General features: G+C 43.9%; 1 non-coding gene across 1 annotated transcript; it reads right to left on the minus strand.

Moving 5' to 3' along the window:
• Window positions 1-590: 590 nt before the first annotated feature.
• On the minus strand, window positions 591-722 carry LOC120101286 (small nucleolar RNA SNORA17). Its single transcript, XR_015679363.1, has one exon. It is a non-coding gene; the product is annotated as a small nucleolar RNA SNORA17 (small nucleolar RNA).
• Window positions 723-8,617: the final 7,895 nt, after the last annotated feature.

Consider the following 8,617-nt stretch of genomic DNA (forward strand, 5'->3'; position numbering starts at 1 on the left):
CCTGACTTTTAGTGGTAACAGATTCCTGCTGATGCAGGGGTACAGACCCAGACATAGCCCTCAATGACAGCATAGCCCAGGAACATTATCAGCTATTCACAACAGGTTTTTCTCTACCCTCAAATCTCCAGATCTGCCTTCTTCACTGTGCTCACGTCCTTCTGTTTCTCTTTCTCTTCCACTTTCCACCACTTACCTCCTCCTATTAGTGGAGCCTGGGATCTCTGGCATTCTAGGGTCATCACAGGAATGGTCTAAGGAGTATGGTGCCCCACCTCTGCATTATGCCCCTTGGCAGGGGTTATCTGAGGCATGGTTGGCCTCTCTAGACTTTTGCAGTGCTGGACTGGTGGTCATCCTAGGCTAGCTCACTGCCCTTGCCCCATGGCATGGGACTGGTGATTATCCCAGGCTAGCTCCCTGCTCTTACCCCATGGCATGGGACTGGTAGTTGTTTGGGGCTCATTCCCATCCAGGGGTCGTAGTCCTAGCCTAAGTTCTTCTAGTCTCAGCTTGATTTCTGTCCTGGGAGCCCATCTGGGCCTGCACAGCACCAGACTGGTGGTCATCTCCAGCTCTCTTTTACAGGGAATGTTAGGCAACTAATCATTCAGATGTTCACATGTGAAAACACTGAGTATAGACATAGCCTCTCTGCTCTCTGCTACCTACAGACACATATGTGACACAGCAGCCACTCCTATAACGTCTCTAGGGGCATGTACTTTTCTTTATTTAAAAGAAAAAAAAAACGGTCAACTGGCATGAATGCCTCCTCACTGAAGATTAGCTTTCATGGTACCAGAAACACCATGCAGCTTTCAAAGTAAGGAAGCAACCAACAGTATCACACAGCTATGACACCTGTGAGCAACATTAATGACCAGCATGGCACAACAACCCTAAGGATGCAGTAATGGCACACATACTTTGAGGATAGGCAACAGCTCTGTATTTAATTTTAAGACCCACCAACAAGAAAGAAAGTATGCCCGGTACTGGAAATCTAACCACCTACTCAGGCTAGCGAAGTCATAATTATTGGAGGAGAGTCTATAACCATCACTTTACTAATGCAGCACAATCTCTAGCAACAATCTATAAACATTTATTATACCCACAGATAAGTGGAGTCTTCATCCTTACTTCTCTAACAGATGGAGAAGACTACAGAAAACCACAAAAAGTTCAGAGTCATAGAGCTTTGTCCCACTAGATAGGGTGGCAAAAAATTCCAACAACTAAGGCCCAGGGAGCACTGTAGAGGAGTGGACAGAAAGATTGTAAGAGACAACAGATCAGGGAGTCTAATGGAGTGTGTCTCCTACTAAGGTTAGAAGCTACACCCACAAAGTCTCACCAACATGACTGATCAGACTTGAGCTGAACAAGGAAGACACCGATGGACATGAGAGTGTGGACAAGGAAAACCCAATAAGACCTCAACCCTACACAAAGAAGAATGCTGGGAGTGGGCGAGCTAGTTTTCTCCAGGGAAGAGCACACCAACTAATTGTCCAGTGCCAAATGGTCTGCCTTGAAAACATACATACAGGTAAGAGTATACAGACTGAGAAAGTTATATTTAGAAATCACAGAGTGGTTCACAATGTTGGGTGCCAATATGTTGAATTAATTTTGTAAGATTTATTTATTTATTTTAGGTATATGAGTACACTGTAGATATCTTCAGACACACCAGAAAAGGATATTGGATCCCATTACAGATGTTTATGAGCCTCCCTGTGGTTGCTAGGAATTGAACTCAGGACCTCTAGAAGATTAGTCAGTGCTCTTAACTGACAAGCCATCTTTCTACCCCTGTTATATTAATATTTAATCTCAGTCAGAGGTTTCTACTCTGCCTTGATCATTCAGTTCCCATATAAATGACACACAACCTTTATATTTATGATAAACCTTTAAAGCAGTAGAGCTGGGCAGAAATCTACTCTCTAAGCTATTAATGTCTTCTTCCCTAAACAATAACCCAAGTTATAATTTGCTATGTTCCATCTGGGCTGTTCTTAGCTCCAACTGGCCAGCCTTCAAGGCCATGTTCTCATGACTCACCTATGCCATGGCATCTTCTCCTCTTCCCCTCATGGTTCTCCTCAGACTCATAGCTAAGGAATCTAAATTCCCACCTATCCTCTCCTCTGCCACTGTCTTTATTCAACCAATAGTTTTAAATTATAGAGCAAGGTCACATAGTGTTATGTTGGGGACTGGTTCTACTGCTTGGATTTAATCAAGAATTTGCATGTCCAAACACTGAAGGTCTTTGTCCCCAACAGGTTTTTGTTTGATCAATGAAGATACCAGTGACCAATGGCTGGACAAAGGGAGACAGGGCAGGACCTTTAGATTTGTGAGGGCTAGGAACTAGGAAAAAGGAGAGAGAGAGAGAGAGAGAGAGAGAGAGAGAGAGAGAGAGAGAGAGAGAGAGAGAAAGAACTGCCATGACTTGGGGGAGATGAATGGGATGTAAGGCCTGCAGGATAGAAAGTCAACTAGCTATGTGAGGATTCGGGTGAGTGGCCACTGGCCACTTCCCAGATTGGGCCTGGAGTAGCAGGGGAAGGTTTAGGAGTGCCCATGGCATTTTAAAATTAACGGGCGCGCATGCAGGTGTGTGTGTGTGTGTGTGTGTGTGTGTGTGTGTGTGTGTGTGTGTTCCATTCACAAATCCAGATAGCGCCTGGGCAAGTACATGCATGCGCCCTCCCGGGAGACAAAGCAGCATAGCCCAAACTCACTACTATAGTATTACTTTGTGTAAATTCAGATTCTCTCTCTCAGAGCAACCTTGTAGTTGCTTTGAGCCAATATTTAGCATTACAATACATAGCAAAAGTCCAAACTTCAACAACCATTATAATTCCAATTCCAGGAGATCCAATACCCTCTTCTGGACTCCTAGGGCACAGGGTACATTTAAGTGCATGCAGACAGAACATCCCACATGTAAAATAATTTTTAAAAGTTCTCATCATTATCAATTTTAAACAAATATTGAACAATTTCTTTGCTTTACTTATTTTTTAGTTTATAATACAATTTCTTCCTTCCCATTCTTCCCTCGTACTCCTCCCATATACCCTATCCCACTCGTGTCCAAATTCACAGCCCCCCCTTTCCACTGCTATGCATGCGTATGTATACACACACACACATACACACACACACACACACACACACACACACACACACATTTCTAAATATAACTTTCTCAGTCTGTATACTGTTACCTGTATGTATGTTTTCAAGGCAGACCATTTGGCACTAGACAATTAATTGGTGTGCTCTTCCCTGGAGAAAACTAGCTTGCCCACTCCCAGCATTCTTCTTTGTGTAGGGTTGAGGTCTTTTTGGGTTTTCCTTGTCCACACTCTCATGTCCATCGGTGTCTTCCTTGTCCAGCTCAAGTCTGATCAGTCATGTTGGTGAGACTTTGTGGGCGTAGCTTCTAACCTTAGTAGGAGACACACTCCATTAAACTCCCCGATCTCTTACAATCTTTCTGTCCACTCCTCTAAAGTGTTCCTTGGGCCTTAGTTAAGTTTTACCACTCTGAACTTTGATTTTTTGTGTGTGCTTTCTATGTCCCTTGGAAAGCAGCCAGCACTTTGAACTGCTAAGACATCACTCCAAGCCATAAATCTACTTTTAAATTAAAGAAATGCTTTATATCATATGTAAGTCACTTTTCCAGGTACTGGGGAATACAGAAATGAAGCATTCATCTCAAAATATGAGTAAGTCATTAATGAAAGGAATCATTTTTCTAGGTTCTCAGGAAACAGAATATGACTTGTTTCTTTTTTTTTTTTAATGGAATGTAAGTTTCCTTGGCACAAGGATTTCTCTCTTTCAACACTGTGTCTGTGTGTGTGTGTGTGTGTGTGTGTGAGAGAGAGAGAGAGAGAGAGAGAGAGAGAGAGAGAAAGAGAGAGAGAGAGAGACAGAGACAGAGACAAAGACAGAGAGAGACAGAAAGAGTATGTGAGTGTGCGTGAGTATGAGTGTGTATGGGCGAGTGTTTATGTGTGAGTATATGAGTGTGTGAGTATACGTGTTATGAGAGTGTGTGAGTGAGTGTATAAGTGACGGACTGAGTATGCATTGACCTTCCTGCTCAGATGGGAAGGTGTTATGGGACTCAGAAACCCAGGAATCACACAGGTCAGCTGAGGAGCTGAGCAGCTTCAGCCCCGCTCCACCACTTCACTTCTTCCCTTCTCCCTTTCATTGTTTCTTGGCTTCCCATGAGAGTCACCTCAGGCAGCAAAACTCATAAAAGAGATTTATTAGGATGTGGAGGGATAAATCCAGGGATGACTGCCTTTACTCCTGCTGAAGGGTCCTTTTCATCCCGTTCTGTCCCCACTCAGGAACTAGTCCATAAACCACCTGTTATCCATCTGTTACCCACCTGTTATCCATCTGTTATCCATCTGTTATCCATCTGTTACCCACCTGTTATCCACCTGTTATCCATCTGTTACCCATCTGTTATCCACCTGTTATCCATCTGTTATCCATCTGTTATCCATCTGTTATCCATCTGTTACCCACCTGTTATCCACCTGTTATCCATCTGTTATCCACCTGTTATCCATCTGTTATCCATCTGTTATCCATCTGTTATCCATCTGTTACCCACCTGTTATCCACCTGTTATCCATCTGTTATCCATCTGTTATCTGTTATCTAGGTGTGAGGTACTTCCATAGCTGATTTGCCTATCTGGGCTGCTCTGAGGCAAGATGCTGCAATCTCTGTCTTAGCACCTCATACTGGAACAGCAGGACGCTCTAAATTTAAAAGGTATGCTAAGCCCGTCTCTGTCCTTTGTTCTCAGCAATTGTATGATTTTTCCAAGAGTGTGATCACATGGTAAAAAGTTCACTACAAAATTGTCATAAATTCAAGTCATAAATGGAATAAGAGGTTTATAACAGAGAATGTCTATGTGAATATCTACCAGGAATAATTATCTGGCTAAACATTCATCATTTATTATTAGCTTACAGGTTCATGGAAAGTTAAAAACTATAACTAAACTGTCATTGAAGCTTTATATAGAAAAATCCAGTCAATATTTTATCTTCTGTCTTTTCACCTTTGGTGTATATCTTTGTTATAACCTTTGATTAATGGCTTTTATAACCCTTTGGAATGTGTTCTAGGTTTTAGAAGTTTGTTATTTCAAAAGCAATCAAGCAGTTCTGTTATAAAAAGGGCTTGAATGTCTTTGACTGTTTCACTATTCTGAAATGATGGTGACCCTAGCATGCTAGTTGTTTCTGCAGAATAAATGCTCTTTGTGTTGGTATTCTGTCTAAGCTCCACCCCCACAGCTACCTGGGAACAGCCGAGTATGCTCTGCCCCACAGTTGCCTGGCAACAGCTAGCTGTGCCTGTCTATAAAGGGGTCTGCTTGCCCCCTTTTCCCCCTCTTGCTCTCTCTTGTTCTTCCTCTTCTCATGCCCTCTTTATCCCTGTCCCTTCCCCCTCCCCCTTTCCCTCCATGTGCCCATGGAGGCCTCCTTTCCTCTCTTCTTCTACTCTTCTCCTCTCAACAAATCTCTCCACTGGAACCATGTTGCTTCGTGTGCTTTATCCCGGCATGGGCCGAGACTTCTACCCCAATATTCGTAGAAGTCTCCTAACAATCTGGAAGGAGTGTGGGTTACTTAAAACTAAAGGAGGATCAGTAACTAATTCGAACCAAAATATAGCCCATGCTAAAGGCCTCCCACCTCCCCACAGCTATTGGGATTGTCCACTGCAAATCCCACCAGACGGATGACTCTATTGTCTCCAAGGGAAACAACTGAGTTGACGAGCTTAGAGATGCAGCCCTTAGAGGCCTAGACTCATCTCGTCCTTCCCAGGGCATTCTTACACTACAGCCGACAACGCCACCCTCACCCTCTGACACTCTCTCAACTCTGTCCTGTCTTCACCAACACTGTCATCCTAACAGCTGAGCGTTGTCCTATTTGACCCACCTACAGCCTACTCCTGAGAATTTGTTTCTTTTTCTTTTCTTTTAAATTGTATTTAGTTATTTATTTTACATATGATGAGTACACTGTAGCTGTCTTCAGACACACCAGAAGAGGGTGCCAGACACCATTACAGATGGTTGTGAGCCCCCATGTTGTTGCTGGGAATTGAACTCAGGACCTCTGGAAGAGCAGTCAGTACTCTTAACCACTAAGCCATCTCTCCAGCCCTTAAATTTCTTAAAATCTATCACTGCTTCTTGAAAAATCTATCAGATGTTGGACTCCAACTCAAGGTATCTTAGTCCCCCCTTCTCTACCCACCAGGTCAGAGGCTCCCTTCTTAGAATCGACTGGCAACTTGACTTCACCAACATGCCCACTGTCAAATGTGCCAAGTACCTCCTGGTCTTGGTAGGCACCTTCTCAGGTGGGTAGAGGCATTTTCCACAACTAACAAAAGGATACAGACAGTTTCTGATCTCCTCTGAGAGACCATCCCCCCTCCCTCCGATTTGGTATCCCAGCCTCCCTCCATTCAGACAATGGCCCTGAGTTTACCTCCCAAATCTCTCAAATTCTATCTAAGGCCCTAGACATCCCCTGGCATTTTCATATTCCCTACCACCCTCAATCGTCAGGGAAGGTAGAAAGACCTAACCACTCTTTAAAAACTACTCTTGTCAAGCTGTCACAGGAACTTTGTCTAGATTGGGTAAAACTCCTACCTCTGGCTCTCTTCAGACTATGAGCTCTCCCTAAATGACTTCTCCAAGTCTCACTTTTTGAACTCATGCATGGATGCCCAGTCCTAACTCCTGGCCTTTCACCTAAATGCTCTCTCCTCCCAGACCATCTACTTACCCCATTGCTTTGCCTCATTTGTTCTCTCCTATGGAACTTTGCTGACCACCATCTACCTCGGCCACACACTGTCCCTTGTCCATTGCCTATCAACATTGGGGACCAAGTTCTGCTATCCCTCCAAGACCTCACCCATCTCCCCTAAATGGCAGGGCCCTTTTAAGGTGATTCTCATGATACCTAGAGCTGCCAAATTGGAGGGACTCCCTCATTGGGTCCACCTTTCCCACCTTAAACCTTTTACCCCTCCTCCTAAACATTCTTCATACACATCAACCCTAACAGGACAATGCTCTGTTAAGCTCCAGAAGACATCGAGACCCCCCACCTTGTCCCAATTCCAGAAAAGGAGACTCCAACACTTCACCAACTGCATTCAACACCACTGGACTAGACATGGGCTTCTCATCCTTTCCTTGCTGCTTGTTTCTATCCAGGGTAGGTCATAAATCTGGAAATTTGAGGTTCAAGAAACCTCTGCAGATAACAAACAGTCTTTCCCAATAGGGTCTGGAAACTGCTCCATGGCCGGGTGCCAGGAACTGATCCAAATTGTTGTCATCCTTGTATCGGTTATCCCATCTAAATATTATGATCTCTTTACTTGCTTTCATTTTGACCAGACAAAAGATGATTATAAAAACTGGCCAGATACATATGGGCGCAGCCCATATTGGTTTTGTCAAATACATATGCTAGGATCATGGACCAATCACCACTTCTATCAACGACGATGCAAGATGCTCTTTTTCTACATAGGAGATCCATGGAATCCCAGGTGGGAGACAGGAGTTGTTGGTAAGCTCAACTGGAAAAATCAAGCAGAGACTCCAATAAGTACTATCCACATTCAGAGAAAATATGTTTCAATTGCCCAACCTCTAGATATCAGAAATGTAGGGGAGGTAGTCAGATACTCCTCTGAGCTTCTTACCTCTTTGATACCGCCCCCCATAAATGGCACCAACCTGTCATTCCTCCTTTTGCTCCAAACCTTTACCTCAGCATACCAACTCCTTAATGTCACCCGACCTGGTTGCTTCAAAGATTGCTGGCTATGGGTAACCCCAGGAACTAACTCTCAGCTGCCACTTACAGCTTCTCCAGTGATACAAACCTTACCTCACCCTTTGTCAGTTGCCCTGACTCTGATGTTGCTATGACTCCATATCTTTCCTCTATTTCTCTTTTTGGTGTGGCAAACTGTTTTAAAACCTTCAGGACACATTCTGTAGGAACACTAGGCTCCCTAGACTCCAATAGAGCCACATCTTGCCACAATGCCCTGCAGTCCAAAACATGTCAATCCTCTGTGGCACCCAAGTTTATGATCATTTACCTGCCAGGTGGTCACAGTTTTGCACATCGGTACTCTTTTTCCCTGAACTAAGGGTAATCCAGGGAAACGACCCACTGCCAATCCCAGCTGTAGATATGATAGCTGCCCAACATAAGAGGGCAGTTCAGGTCTTGGTCGCTGCAGGAGATTTCAGGGATAACTACTTCTATGACCCAATATAATAAATTCACTTACAAGCTTGGCAACCATTTTTAAAAATGTCTGAAATCATGCTTTCCATCCAGAAACAGATCGATTCTTTGGCAGCTGTGGTCCTTCAGAACCAACAGGGGCTGGACATCCTGACAGCTAAGGAAGGTGCTCTTTGCCTGTTCCTCCAAGAAGAATGCTGTTTCTACATCAACTAATCCGGGATAGTGAAAAATAAAATTCAGGAGCT

This window comes from Rattus norvegicus, chromosome 2 (assembly GCF_021556685.1).
Source record: "Rattus norvegicus strain SHRSP/BbbUtx chromosome 2, alternate assembly SHRSP_T2T, whole genome shotgun sequence".
NCBI lineage: Eukaryota > Metazoa > Chordata > Mammalia > Rodentia > Muridae > Rattus > Rattus norvegicus.